Genomic DNA, 16,637 nt, shown 5'->3' with positions numbered 1-16,637 from the left:
GCTACAGTAGTACCTGCAATTCAAGTGAATCATACTATAAAAATGCATACAGATTAATACAACATAATAGACATGTCACACTAACAAGTTGAATAAAATGTTAGTTTGATCTTTGAATTTTCCTGAACATGGGGGTGGGGGCAAGGAATGTCATCCTATAGCTACATCTTAGTACCCTAAATTGAGTCGGATCCTTTGCCCCAGGCTGTTATATCGACAATATCACTCACAACCTTACAGTAAATGCAAATTTTCATGGTGAGATAAGGCAAAATATTTCTTGCAGTTCACACACATTTAACTCAGTTGATTGTTTTGGTTGTGGACTGTTGATGATACAGTTTTGGAGAGGCTTTATCAAGCCCATACCTTGACTACTTTGCTGACACAAGTAGAACATGTCCTACAGAAAAAAAAGAAGATATATTCATATATATAAATACATACATAGTAAGAAAATCGTGCTGATTGAACTTTAAATAGAATACAGTAGATAATATTTTGGTTTTCATGTGCCCTAGGCTTGCGTCAGTTATGTTGGCATAATTTTGAGCATACCGTATTGCCTTGAATTATGACCCATCTTGTATAAACGCCTGGTCTCGTTTAGTCGCTGGGGTTGATAACAATGTGACCACCATGAATGCCAGTTTGTAGTATTCATAGCTTTAATAGACATCATTTCATATCAACTGAAACCTTTGTTGCGTCAACAGAAACCTTTTATAGTGATTAACCTCAGATTTAGTGCTACTTTTGGACGAGCAATAGGTACTTTAAAGTAATAAACGCACAGGAGATTTTTAAGACTTAATTGAAATGTGGAGCATGCCAAAAATATGCTACAGCAAGAAAATGTGCAATGTTATTTTCATGTCTGATTATTCACACGACATGGAATTAAGATCAGGATACTCTAATAGAGCAGTCACTTACTCTAATATAGCAGTTAGGAAAGGCTGATATACTCTAAAACAGCCAACCCTAGAGCATAAATTTTGGTTTTGACAGCATACTTTTGAGGAAAATAGGCTGGATTTTTGAGCATGCATAATTTAATGTATATGGAACATAATTGTTTTACTAAGTTTTAAACTCTCAGTAAAACATCAGTGAATGCAGGTTTACTGAAAAACTACTACAATAACAAACAATTAACGGTTCCATATACTGGGAATGTACCACTCTAGTAAACTAAGAAACTTCAAGTAGTGGAATACACAATAACCACATACATCTCAAAGTATTTACAATACCTGGTAGGGGTAAATCATTCCTAGCAACTTTCAGGTTGTCTACATGGCACATGTTGTCATAGTATGACCTCTTTCCAGGTTTGTGACCAAATTCTGCAATATATAACAACAGTAAAAACACCTGTGCAGGGCCTTCTGATCTATATAAACAACACTAAAATAATTAAGAATTACTTGTAAGCTGACAATACTTTTATGAAAATTTGTGTAATCATTAAAAGGTTAACTGACCACTTAAATATAATGAGACCGGTCTGACACTTTCCAGATATCCAAACATGTCTTAGCTGAACCTTACCACATTATTGTGCTATGCATCAGCTTCAAGCTGGCCAAGTTTCTGTTTCAAAACTCCAGAGCTTATGATGTCTGAGCAGTTGCCTGAATCACAATCACAACAAAACACTAGCGGTGAGAGCATGGTTCAGGAAACAATGATCAGTCACCTAATATAGATTAGGAACACACACGTACAGGTACTGATGAGCAATCAGATTTTGCTGGAAGATGAAGATACTCTGGAGCAACTTGCTTTTCTTTGATATACAGACATATATACTTACGACTAGAATTTCATCCTACTACATAAGGTTTATATAAAAATATATTTTCAAATGCCAAAGGGCATACAGGATGAAACAATTTGCAAAACATCAATACGAAGGTTTGTATTGATGCACATGTGTGATATATTAATTGCGATCTCAATACTCTTATGTATACTGGCTTGCTGTCTGCTGTATTTTGGTACTTTTTCACTAAAAAATATTGACCAGAATTTAGAAACCAACTTCACAATAAAATTTTATATTATATATAATACTTATATATACAGTATTATATTACTAGAATTCACACTACAATGTACGTATGTAGGATGTGTAGAGCTTGATAAAGCATACTCCAGTGCACGACACATGTGGTACAATTGCATCACTGACCTTTCCACAGCAAAAACAATGAGCTGAGATAAGTGTGAGAGCTGCAAGAAAATAAGGGTTTCATTTGTTTAGTCTCACCATGAAGATTTTGCCAAAACATCTTTCTCAGTAAGGTTAATGGAACACTATACCCTCCTAGCACTCTTTACCAATTGCTTTGTTGGTTCTCCAAACTTACAATAATGCAAACTGTACCAGTTACCCACAAGTGTGAAGGATATAATGTAGTGGTCTTGTAGAGTTGACTGTACTTCAAACATCTGGATTACACAAGAGAGTGAAACAAAGTAGGAACATCACCAAATTCTATCAGAACTTGGCTGTTCAGGGATTCCCAACATGTCACAAAGCAGTATTGGTGATTATGTCTTCTCTGTCTAGTGGTCAATGTCATATTCAACAGACCAAATGGCCACGGTGAAAGATTTACCATTAGAAGTTCAATACTCCTCAATTTTTGTTCTAGTAAAGAACTGTTAAGAGTGATTAGTGGAAATGGTGCTATGTATTGCAGTAATCTATTTCCTTTGCTGAGTCACACTATGGCTGCCATGTGCATCTGAGACACTTGCCGTTATCCAACTTTAGATCCTACTGCTGTAGGAGAAGATTTGTCAACCTTACCACCAGTAACGAATTATAACCCACACTAGGTATTAAATTACTATAGGCTTTGTACCAGTTATGGAATTAATCAGACACAACTTATTGACGCAAACAGCCAAACCCCGCACAACATGACATCTACTGTGCACAAAGAAGAGAGCTTGACAATATGGAGGATTGCAGTTTAACATTATTTAGAACTTCCTGTGCAGCCGAATGCTAGATCAGATGGGCAGGAAGTCAAGGGTTGATGGGTCAACTGAATACAGAACTGTTACAAGAGCACTTAACAAAACCTCACACAGCTAGAGCAAGTCAGTGGAGGAACAATCATTGTCTTACAACACAATGTTTAGGCATTAGAAAGGCACACAAAAGAGGACTTTTGCTATTATCTAACTTTATATCCTGTTGCTGTGGAAGATATTCTCAGCAGTTCTGCATTTTGTTAACTTGAGCAACATCAATCGATATTCACTTCCAATCTGAAGGTGTATAGTTCTAATTGTTTAGTTCACCCAACTATTAATAACAATGTTGATACCCTACTGGCTATTATAATCAATGTCTAATTACAATCTGAAGGTGTATAGTTGTAATTGTTTAGTTCACCCAACTATTAATAACAATGTTGATGAAACACAATACCCTACTGGCTATTATAATCAATGTCTAATTAATACAGTACAGAACATCTAATGAAGTATAGTATTGCTGACTGTAATAACAATGAAATTGATCGGAAGTTACACACCTTGGCTGTACGGGTACCAATATAATTTAAACATGATTAAATGCAAGGATTGGCTTTATGATCTTATTGCAAATGGAATTATTAATCAAATTAACCATCACTGTCCAAGAATTTTCAGACTATGTACTGGATATAGTTCACAGGTTTGTACTACTATCATGAAATGCAGAAAACGAGAACTCCTTCGTGCTACAATGAGTAGTAACTTTTATGATGGTGACACTAGTAAGGGTTGATTGAGACATGTAGAGAATAACTTGAAGAATTGACATAAGCTGTATTAAACAGAAAAACTCAGAGTTGGAGGAAAATGCAAGAATCATAAATGTACAGGCTGCTGAAAACAGTGAGCAGAAAGAAAAATGCAGAAACGATATGCCCAGACCTTCTCAATAAAACTAGGAGCCTTGATGGAGCCTCTAGGTTTACAATTAACTTCAAATTCAAGTAACTCTATACAGCTAAAGATAAAATTCCTTTTTGAGGGTTAAGGATACACTGTGCCATAGAAGTGCTCAACTGGACAAAGAATTCTCACTGCAGCTAGGATGTCCATTAAACTATGTGAGTTATAGCAGGTTTTCATGATCCTCTACAGTTGTGCCAACCTCTACTAGTGGATCCTCTACGGTTGTGCCAACCTCTACTAGTGGACCCTCTACAGTTGTGCCACCCTTTACTAGTGGACCCTCTACAGTTGTGGCACCTTTTACTGGTGGACCATCATTGAGACCGCCTCTAGGTTCTCCGCCATACTACAATCACCCTTATTGGCCAGTGGATTGTAAGTACATGTATTTACAATACTGAATTACCAATTTGTAAACATCAACAGGTTTTCATCATCAGCCATATGAACGAAGAAGAGCCCAGCTAGCCAGGCTACATATGAAATGGATAAAGGTGCAAACATGGTAGCTCATGGTAGCTGCAACAAACTCCAAGTGTCACATTAATTGTGCATGCCACCGTTTGTCCACCTTTATCAATACAGGATGGGAAAGGTCTTGTGGGGAGAGCACTGAATTGTACTCATTGACCTTGAAGACATGACGGCCTCAGCAGAATGCCCTGATAATGAAACATCTACCAAGAAGGCAAAATATGACCCATTTGCTGAATTTAGAAATGTGGCTTCCGGTACCTCTAAAAGTAGTGGCCATGTATCAGATTTTGAAGCAGATGTTGATGCAGAGTTTCGACATTACAACTTTATAACTGTTGTAGATTTACAGCAGCCTGATGCTGTGAGGTCGGTATTTGATCGGGGGACAGCAGGAAAGATAGGAACCGCCTAAAGGATGATGCTGTGGAATCCACTGTTGTCTTTTATGAAGCTGTTAGAAAAGGGATGATCTAATTGTACATGGACAAGACCTTATCAATTTTAATGATTTTTGTATAATCAATTAGCAAATTACAGATTTTCAATTGTATCTTAATTTATATCTCTCATTTTACAATACAATTAAAAATATAAAAACTATCATGTGGGTCAGAAGTGGTCACATCCACATTGGTTTGTGGGTCAAGTGGGTCAAGTGGGTCAACAGGTGTGACCCACTTCCAACGCTGACTCTTATGTAACCTTGAGGGTTGAAACAGTGGGACCACATATACTGATAACACATCAAGTTGTACAGTGTTATAAATGCACATAACATCAGGAAAGTTAGCTGTTATGTAGGGACAGTTGTATATCCCATGATCATATGATGTAATAGCTGAGTGGAATATTTGGGAATTGAATTAAAACTCACTCGAGGAATTTGAGAAAAGTTACATGAACAAGCCAATGGTAAAGGAATGATGAAGGATTGGAGGAAGCAAGGGAAAATGCAAAAAAGACTGACTACAGATGTTGAAATTTACCAGAAAGTTACGTTTGTCTCCCTCCATTTTGTTCCTTAGCAATGCAAATGTCAGATGTAATTGATTATCTGCTGAAAACATTTTCCAAAAAGATAACTGAATGACATCATCTCAATAAGTATGAAACTTTTCTGACCCTAATAAAGCAACGTATGAGAAGATGCTTAAGACCTGGTTGGATAAACAATCCAGGTACAAAGATTGTTATTTTAAATAATTTTTATGATGCTATAGAAGTATTTAAGCAGTACTTGTGACAGATGCTACTATAAAAAATTCTCTAAAGTTTATAGGTAGGGAATAACAAGTTGAATATCGTCCAACCACTTGTAGAACTTGAGCAGACATTACACTTATATCTAAACATGTTTCCCAACATTGCCGAAGATGTAATGTAGTGGATCTTGTAGAGTTGACTGTCCATCAAACATCTGGATTACACAAGAGAGTGAAACAAAGAACACTCCTGTGAATTGAGTAGTGACTTGTATGATGGAGACATGTACAAGAGTTGATTTAAGACATACACAGAAAAACTTGAAGAATTGACATCAACTTTATTAAACAGAAGAAGCAAGCAGTGTACAGGCTGTTGAAAAAACATTTGAGCAGACATACACAGAAAAGATAATTATGCCCAGACCTTCCCAATATGCCTCGAGAGCTTTGATAGAGCCTCTAAATTTACAGTTAATTTCAAATTCAAGTAACTCCTTGCAGTCCTTGGTTGGACTGTGTTGTTTGTTATCAAGTGTCTATTGTGGATGAATAATGATTGGGCTGTAGGTGTTGACTGGGCTTACTTCATTCCACTTTGGCTTTATGGTGATTATTGGGTACTTGTTAACATGGCAAGTCACCTTTATAAGAGAAACCTGTGTACATTAACCAGGTCTTTATGTACCATACAGAGGGAAACTTCTGTGAGGGAGAAAGTATATGGAATTTGGCGAATTGCTCTAAATTAGCTGAAGTTTAATTCACCAATTAGCTACAGTCTTGTTAAGTGCAGAACCAGGTTACTGTCTATTCGTAACCACTTTAAACCAAGCCTGGGTAAAGTGACATCAAAGTCCTTATATGATGCTCTCAAGAGTTTACCAGATCCTGATTGGACTTTGAGCAAGAGAATTCTATTGTCAGCAATAAGAATGGCTAACAAAGAAGTGCTTAAACTTGAGTGCAACAACCAGCATGCATAGTGGATATTTGATGTTAACATCAACCCAGTGATATGAGACTGGCATATGAGCAGCTGCACTGTTTACTCAACACGAATCGAACGCTCAAAAAGGTAGTCTTGCTCGCTCGAGACTAGCCAAAACATAGCTCTTATCGCACGCCTCAGCTTTAATTAATCCGGGTCAATCCGGGTCAGTGGGTCATCCGGGTCAGCAGTAGTGACCCGGTTTCAACGTTGCTTCACATAACTAAATACTTTCTTGAAAATTTTTTAGTTTGCCTGCTGTGGGCTGTTTCTTAAATGCTATGGCTGTAGTAAATGCAATAGCAAACAAACCACAATAAACCCCTACTTTTTGCTTTTGGCAAAGGGCAAACTTCAAAGCAACCTTTCCAGAATCTCACTAGAATAAATTCATGACTTGTTCCATTTCACACATATAAACTAGCAGCAGTACCTGTCCTTCGTGCAGGTTGAAATGAGTGATTGGTACGCCTGCCCTTCATGTAAGTGTTGAGTATTGTAATATATTTGTTGTACCTAACCATATACATGTAATATACACTGTACTGTACATATCTGTAATCCATCTAGCTCTAGTAAAGCTTGATACATCCAATCCACCAGACAGATGTCAGCCATCCAAGAAGCCCGGCAGGTGAAGAGTTATAAACCCAAATTTGAATTAGACAGTATCCCTGCTATCAAGTCTGCTCGAGGCAGTACGCGCAAAGTAACAACACTTTCTTTTACTGCAAGTACTGCTAAGCGGCGTCAAAACATCTGCAAAAATTTGGTAGTTTTAAGTACATGGGCACAACTGAATTTTCTCGCCTAGTTAAACACATTCCGTTAAATGGGATGCTGCAATTTGATGCAAAGTAATGAAGAAGAGGTATTTGAGAGCATTTTTTGAAGCAGATCACTAGTAGCAGCAGATCAGATGATACCACTCAGTCTAGTAACGGTTTAGGAAACAGATCAAATGATGGCACTAGTAGCAGTTTTAGAAGCAGATCAAATGATGATCCCAGTAGTAATTTGTTTATTCCAGATCTCAGTTCTCCGATCTCTGATGAAAATCTATGAAATATTTCCAGACTATTCAAGGAAGTCAATTGATGTCATGCATAATTTAACATCAAAGAATATCGAACAGACTGTAAACACGTCGCTAGATACCACTCCAGCTAAGATCCTTTACCTAATGAACAACCAGAATTGATGGCCCTCCCATTTAAGGCCAAATTTGATCCAACCAGGCCATTGTGAGTATCTTTTCTACATCAGCCTGCAGTTGATACAGGTGGAGTCAAAAGACATTTTTTTACTGATGTCTTGAACAAGTTTGCGCTTGATGATCCATACTCAACGTTTGTTGGTGAAAAGCAATGATTTCATCCTGCACACAGTCCTCAGCTGCTGCCACTCTTTAGTTATTGGGAACTATCATTGTACACTCACTTGTACAGGGGGCCCTGGCTTTCTGTTTCTTGCCCAATATGTCTTTACATACCTAGTTACTGACTTTAAGAACTGGCACTCTGATTCATTTCAGATGCAAACTGGTATTACTATTTTTAATTCACTACTGTAGCTTACAACCATGGGTGTTCTCAGGGTAGGTAGGTGGGTAACAGAGTTGGGGGTAACGCGTTACAAATGTAATGCATTATGTAATAATATTACTTTTACAATAACGAGTAATATAACGCGTTACATGACAAAGTAGTGAGTGATATGTAATGGATATTACATCTGGGAATCGTAATGAATGTAACGCGTTACTTCGTTTTAAGGCGCATTGTATCCAGGCACGTGAATTCCCCTTTCATTTTGTTTCTTAGCAATGCCAACATCAGATGTAATTAAAAATCTGCTGAAAACATTTTCCAAAAAGATGGCCACTGAATGATATGATCTCAATAAGTATGAAACTTTTCTGACCAAGCAATGTACGAGGAGATGCTTAAGACCAACAAACCAGGTACAAAAATATTGTTATTTTTATGATGCTATAGAAGAGGTTTGAACTGCTATCATAAAATGCAGAAAAAGATAGATGCACACTGAGTACTTGTCATCAGCTGTGTTACAACAAGGAAAGTGTTTACCTTATGGCAAGGGGAAAAATTCAGTTACAGGAGAAAAGGCTATGCATCCTTAAATGGCTTCAAGACTATCATGACAGAAGCCTTTACCTACTAGAAGAGTATAGACAATCACTAAAATTCCACTCCACTGAGTAGAAATAGTATTCATTGTCACTATTATACATCTCAACTCAACATCACGGTACTTTACAGAAGGCTCTGTGAAAGAACTGTTTAACTGCTATGTGAAAGAAATATTGTGCAATAAGCTGAAGTTAATTGTACGTAGACTTTGCAAGCAAGATACGTACCTGTAGCTTAAGGACAATCACAGATAAAACTCATTATATAAAGTTGATTAAACACATTCTGGCCAAATGTACACTTTGCAAGAGAAGAAATAGGTTGGCAAATAAATTTATTATCAAAAAAATAAATATAAAATGTAGTGTGGCTACAACCCTTTCATACACTTCCAAGTGAGATTAATATTTTACAATTAACGATGATACAATAATAGCTAGTGATCCTTTACCAAATGTATCACGTCTGTTATGTAAAATAAAATCCTATTTATAGCTTCATAGGTAAGCTACACTGCCTCATGAACATTGTGACTGCTTTATTAGAGTAACTGACTGCTCTATTAGAGTATCTTAATCTTGTATGCAATTTCTTGAAGGGGGTGGGGGGGGGGGGGCATTTGCCCCAAATGCCCCATCCTGGATCCGCCATTGGTTCTATACAGGGGTGGACTAACCAATGCCTTTTCAAACTTTGGTTTAAAAATCACATTCTCTACTACCTGCCTGTAGTTTTTTATTGTTGATGGATGGTCACTCATCACACTATTGCCCAGTAATGAACTGTTTGAGTGTTATTCTGTGCAAGAGGTAATGGCTGCAGTCATCAGTGGTGCACTACAATGAATGTAAGTGCAACCAAATGCTATGGTGCGTGCATCCATAAATGTCCAAAATTTTAATGATTTATAACTCACGCATTTGTAAAGCAATCGCCACAATTCTTTGCAAGTAATTAGATCTAATACAAGTTAATACGGTAACCAATATTCATCACAATACCCAAAAGTATGTGAGCACAACAGTTGAGCAGGAAGTCAAGGGTTGACAGGTCAACTGAATACAGAATAGAGCTCTAATAAAGAACTGTTACAAGAGCACTTAACAAAACCTCAGACAGGTAGAGTAAGCCAGTGGAGGAACAATCATTGGCTTGTAACAGAACGTTTAGCCATTAGAGTTGTACACAAAGAGGATGGCTGTGACAATTGTGAACTTAGAGACTTTTTGCCAACTTTACATCTTACCAATATGAAAGATATTCTCAGCAGTTCTGCATTTTGAGTAAGATTTATAGGTTACTATACACTTCACATCAGTGATAAAATTGATCAGAAGTTATGCCCTTATTAACACAACCAGTTAAACTCTGTACACTATTATTCTTCAATAGAACTGAAATTGACATCTATTACAAAGAGGAGCTTGACAATATGGAGACTTGTAATTTTAATATTTCACTAATTCATTTGCTACATATCTAATGCTGGATCAGACTAGCTGGTAGTCAAGGATCAACCAAGTAAGGAACAACTAGAAGAGCACTTGCCCAAACCAGAGACAGCTCAACATTATGGTCCATTACTAATAGAAGTCTACAGAATGACGGAGAAATGATCAAGAGAGAACTTGCATGTTGTGATATGCAAAAAACAACACTTTTTAACTTTGAAACAAGTAACACTTTGCGTTAGGTTCGTTCACTTGAATTTAATTTATAATTAGATGTAGATTTGCAAGTAATGTATTGTTCTGTTGTGAGCTATAGCAGAGGCACAGAGATAATAGTCTAGATTATCCAATTGATTATCTTTGTCTATATTGTTTTCTTATGTGCACCTACCTTATATACTTGGCCACAAGGCTATAGACAGCAGACCTCATTCTACACAGTCCTTGCAAAAGATAAGACAGTCAATTGGTGATCGGTACTCAAAGAAGCCAGTATGATTACATAATCACTTACTACTGCTCACATGATCCCAGCAGAAGTATGACTGTTACCAGCTATTGGCAATGACCAACAAGTTAAGGTATGTGCATCTGTCACAAACTCGAACTTTGCAAAGTGTTATTCTTCCAACATGACACTGATTGATATTGAGGAATTTGACAATCTGAAGGTTTACCCTCTAATAATAGTTTGAAACTAAAGTGACTACATGAAAGTAACAGAGAGTAATTACCTTCATTTGTCCATTCAGCTCAAACAGTTGATTACTATTCAGTCCCAGCTGACAGGCAGCTCAGACAGTGTTAATGGCAAGAAGTACTATCTGTCACTTTGCTACTAACTAAAACAAATTTTGTGCCCACAAGGTCAAGTAATCATAAATAGCAAACAAAATAACACACACTTTGTATAATAATTTATAGCACAGCTAGCCATAGTCAACTCTCATGATCACTACAATTTATAATCATTACAAGAGTTGACTCATGGGACTATGCTAGCCAGTACAATATATCCAATATTTGTAGTGAGTGTGGCGGGCCACATGTCAACACTCAAGATTACTCTATGTAACCTTGAGGGTTGAAACAGTGGGACCACATATAAATACTGATAACACATGAAGTTGTACAGTGCTACAAATGCACATGACATCAGAAAGTTAGCTGTTATGTAGGGACAGTTGGTATATCCCATGTTCATTCTTACTGCAATTTTGTAAAAAGAAATGATATCATATGATGTAATAGCTGAATGGAAAGTTTGGGAATTGAATTAAAACTCACTGGAGGAAATTGAGAAAAGTTACAAGAATAAGCCAATGGTAAAGGAATGATGAAGGATTGGAGGAAGCAAGGGAAAATGCAAATGCAAAAAAGACTGACTACAGATGTTGAAATTTACCAGAAAGTTACGTTTGTCTCCCTCCATTTTGTTCCTTAGCAATGCCAACGTCAGATGTAATTGATTATCTGCTGAAAACATTTTCCAAAAAGATAGCCACTGAATGACATGATCTCAATAATTATGAAACTTTTCTGACCCTAATAAAGCAACGTATGAGAAGATGCTTAAGGCCTGGCTGGATAAACAATCCAGGCACTAAGATTGTTATTTTAAATAATTTTTATGATGCTATAGAAGTAGTTAAGCAGTACTTGTGACAGATGCTACTATAAAAAAATTCTCTAAAGTTTATAGGTAGGGAATAACAAGTTGAATATCGTCCAACCACTTGTAGAACTTGAGCAGACATTACACTTACATCTAAACATGTTTCCCAACATTGCCATTCAATAGTGAAGGATATAATGTAGTGGATCTTGTAGAGTTGACTATACTTCAAACATCTGGATTGCACAAGAGAGTGAAACAAAGTAGGAACATCACCAAATTCTATCAGAACTTAGTTGTTCAGGGATTTCCTATAATTTTATTTCACAATTGAACAAAGCAGTATTGGTGATTATGACCTTTCTGTGAAGTGACCAAAGCCATATTCAACAGGCCAAATGACCGACCACAGTGCAAGATTTACTCGAAGCTGAAGGGTCCTGTGCTACATTATCTAATACTACATCAGATTTGTATGTATGCAGGTAGTCAAATAAAGAACACAGTTACTATTTCACAGTTTGAACTGTTATCATGAAATGCAGAAAAAGCTCAACCACAGGATGCACACTGAGTACTTGTCATCAGTTGATGCCACAACAAGGAAAGTGTTTACCTTATGGCCAGAGGAAAAGAAAATTGAAGTTACAGGAGAGAAATAATTTGACATGCTACACCTTCTTACATGGCTATGACTATCATGACAGAAGTCACACTTTACCTAGAAGAGTATAATTATTATAGACAATCACTAAAATCCCACTTCACTGAGTAGAATCAGTATTGATTGTCACTATTATACATCTCAACATCACGGTACTTTACAGAAGGCTCCACAAATAAAACTGTTTAACTGCTATATGAAAGGAATACTGTGCATTAAGCTTGTTCACTTGAAGTTAATTGGATGTTGATTTTGCAAGCAAGATACGTACCTGTAGCTTAAGGACAAACACAGATCAAATTCAGATATTACATGAAGATAAATGTACACCATGCAAGGGAGTAAATAGGTTGGCAATAAATTTATTGTCGAACAAACAAATGATAATTAAAATGTAGTGTGGCTACAACCCTTTTTTCTTCCAAGTAAGTTATTAAGAGGAGATTAATATTGTACAATAAACGACAACAATAACTAACTGTATTCTAGCAAATATGTTGAAGCTGTTTCCATACTTGATAAATCAGCCATTTCAGTTGCCTCAGCCATATACAAAAGTTTACTGTCCACAAGGAGCACCAGTCCATACAATCACAGACCAAGGAAAACAATTTGTAAATCAGATGAGTATAAACCAATTATGTCTATAGTACAGTATTCATGTGTTTTATATGAGTCACCAAACTAGTTCATGCTATTGTTATTAAATAATCATAACTTATTATTTTGCTAACATAATAGGATGTAATTACTATTTTTAAAAGACAAATGAAGCACTCCAGGCAGCAATTAATATTAAAGCTTTTGATTGCACTTAAATTTTTTAGTAGTTCATGTGCAGCCAAATGCTAGATCAGGAAGTCAAGGGTTGACAGGTCAACTGAATAAAGAACTGTTACAAGAGCACTTAACAAAACCTCAGACAGCTAGAGCAAGCCAGTGTAGGAACAATCATTGGCTTGTGACAGAATGTTTAGGCATTAGAGTTGTACATGAAGAGGATGGCTGTGATAAATTTGTGAACATGGGGACTTTCTGTCATAATCTAACTTTACATCCTACTACTATGAAAGATATTCTCAGCAGTTTAGCATTTTCTTAACCTAAGTAACCAAGAGAAAACTAAAGGTTTGTAGTTTTAATTGTTCAGTTGTTCACATACTATCTGGTAGGGAGACACTGGCAGGGAGGCAATGGAGTTAAAAAAGATAGTATTACAAGAACACTCACCAACCTGTAGCAATTCAGCCCCAACTGCTAATAACAATGTTGATGTAAAGACAATACTATTATTGGATATTAATAAACATCTAATTAATGTCCACCCTATGTGTGATGTCATACTTCCTAATTTGTGACATATAAAATTGCAACCACAACAAAAATTGTTTGAATTGAAAATTTTTTCCTGTTGATTAACATGACTAATAACAGTTGGTATAGGTCAGAAGATGAACCTTTTGTGGACTATTCTGTGTAAGGGGGTGTGGCTACAGTCATCTGGTACCAGTGCTGAAACCAGGTCACTATTTCTGGCCTGGATGACCCACTGACCTGGATAGCAATCCGGGTCAGACCAGGATTTGACCTGGATTAATTAAAGATGAGGCGTGCGATAAGAGCTATGTTTCGGGCTTGAGACTAAGTTTTGCACGTTCGATTTGTGTCGAATAAACAAGTAGTTATGTGATAACTAAGCCGGTAAGATTATAATTTAAAATCAGTCAGTGGGTTTGGTTCCACGTAGCTACTGTGAGTTTACAGACAGTAATTGGGTGTGGCTTCGTGCATACCTAGTATTACAATTTCCCGATATAGTAAAAGAGGGTGTGGCTCACAAAAGTACTTATCCGTGCTATGCACAACTCGTATAATAAGGCCACTCCAAATAAATTCTCTGTTTCCCGTCCACTGCCCACATCTAGTCACTGTCAGCTCTAAATATTCCATTATTCTCTGGTTATTCTTGTATATTGACAGGCTCAGTAAAAGCCATCTTGAAACAATGTCAGCTCACGGTTCAACAGTGCTATCACGTCGGCAAAATTTCATATTTGTGCTATTTTTGCAACTTGAAAAGGAAGGAACAAGCTTAAGCATGCTTTTATGCAGCTTTTTATGGTTATGTCAGGCAAATAACGGCTTGAAAAGCTGCTAATCCTATAATGAAATAATGAAAATGGACTGCCTGCCCACCTGCATGCAAATGTGCTTGAGTCCAGGAAAGGAAACAGAATTTATTCGGAGTGGTCTAATTGATTAGTGGGCGTGGCTCCACGTAAGCTTGCAGACAGCAACGGACATGGGATTTTTTTGTGCTACAGACTGCACTCACTAATAAATGGGCATGGCTGAGCATATGTTGTAATGTGATAAGTGGGCATGGCTCAAATGAAGCAACCCAAATCTCCATGATCCCTAATATACAGGGCTCAGTACCGATATGACGCGGCCCAGTCAGTATATACAATGTATCTGAAATGTATGTATGTAAAGGTCGTAGTTACCATATGGTAAAAGGTGACGTTCACGGGAGTGTATAGCCGGTATGTTGCAGACCTTTCATGATTTTTTAAAGTCAACTATATAGAGCCTATAAGCATGCCATTTATGGTCAAGTTATCATCACAAGGCTGGGTTAATTGTATCAGCAAATTTAGATGATGCAAGTTGTTTATGTGTTTGCTGTGCATGTGTTGTTGTTACAAGGTCACATTCGGTTGTTTACTGATTGACATGTCTTTGATGTTAGCTACAGGAAGGAGAAAAATTTACCTGTTCAGTGATTATTTGTGACCATCTCAGCGAAAACCCGTCTAGTTTGCACAACTTCTGAATTTCTTTTTTTTTTCTTAGCATTGTTTGCATAGTCAAAGGAATGGTTCACCAAAATTTCAGTAGATTGTGGTAAGTAGCTAGTTGTGGAATTACAACACTAAAAAGTAGGAAAAGCAAGGCAATCGATTTGTACTACTAAAAATAAACTACATGTGCTTACATTAGCAGCCATAACTTCCGTTTGGATTAGTCTACAAAGTTGGGATTTGGCTTACGGTGTTCACCGTGGATTGGCAGATCAGCCAAGGTATAGCTTTAGCCCTGCAGTCACTTGTGTATAGGTGCATGAAGACGGTTTTATTGAAGAAATGGTGATGATTTTGTTCACGTCTACCACATTGTAAACAAATGCATGTGACATGCAAACCATTGGGGCTACAGAAATGAAACAAAGATTTTCACACTCCTCATGAATAGTCGAATAAGGTGGTACATAGGTTTAATCTAGTGTTGCACCGATAATCGGTTCAATAATCGGTATCCGCCGATATTGGCTACTAGCCGATTAATCGGTTTTGATTAAATCAAGGCCGATGTTAATCTCCACTGCGCTGTGTAGTACAATGATGTGGGGGAGGCTAGACATAAGTTATTTATTTTAATCAAGTTATGTGTTAATGGTTTAGCGGTGACTACAAGCCATGCCCATAATAAACTGTCAGGGTTTAGGCCATGCCCAACAATAAACTGAGGTTTTTAGGTTTCTATGTAGTACCAGCCACTTGTCTCAATTGTATAGCAGTAGTAAAATGTACTTAAAACCTGTTTACCATGAGTAACTTTTACTTGTGGTATACATCTAACTTTACATTTTAGCCTAGAATGAGCTGTATATCAATGGTTATGTCACTAATACGAGCCATTTAATAATGATGAGGATGAGTGTTAGTGTTATTAGTGTATATCGGATCGGTTATCGGTATCGGCTAATTCTGTTGCTTAATATCGGTTATCGGAATAATCGGCTAATTTGGATATCGGTGCAACACTAGTTTAATCGATGTAATACTTCCTTTCCTGAGTAATGGCTTGATTAAAACTTGTGTAAAATTTTTTTTGTAACACGTAATTTCACAAATTTTTAAACAATGTGATTTTGTTAATATGCATGCTTGTACAAACTAGACGAGTTTTCGCTGAAACGGTCACATTCATGTTATTTTATACCATATATATGGTTCTCTAAAGGTTACAAAATGTTTATTTCATGCTACTGATATAATGTGCACGATTGATATTTTGTTATAGAATGTCCAGTAACAATTCACCCCCAACCACGA

At 36.9% G+C, this 16,637-nt stretch overlaps 1 long non-coding RNA gene across 1 annotated transcript; it reads right to left on the bottom strand.

The window, feature by feature from the left end:
• Window positions 1-19: 19 nt before the first annotated feature.
• Window positions 20-3,554, bottom strand: LOC136266107 (uncharacterized). The gene is made up of 2 exons (XR_010705917.1): window positions 1,257-3,554; window positions 20-403 (listed from the first exon to the last, which is right to left on the bottom strand). It is a non-coding gene; the product is annotated as an uncharacterized lncRNA (long non-coding RNA).
• Between the last annotated feature and the right edge of the window lie 13,083 nt (window positions 3,555-16,637).

Source organism: Dysidea avara, chromosome 9, assembly GCF_963678975.1.
Source record: "Dysidea avara chromosome 9, odDysAvar1.4, whole genome shotgun sequence".
In the NCBI taxonomy this organism is placed as follows: Eukaryota; Metazoa; Porifera; class Demospongiae; order Dictyoceratida; family Dysideidae; genus Dysidea; species Dysidea avara.
The sequence above is the reverse complement of the archived record's forward strand: the minus strand, read 5'-3'. Positions and strand labels throughout refer to the sequence as shown.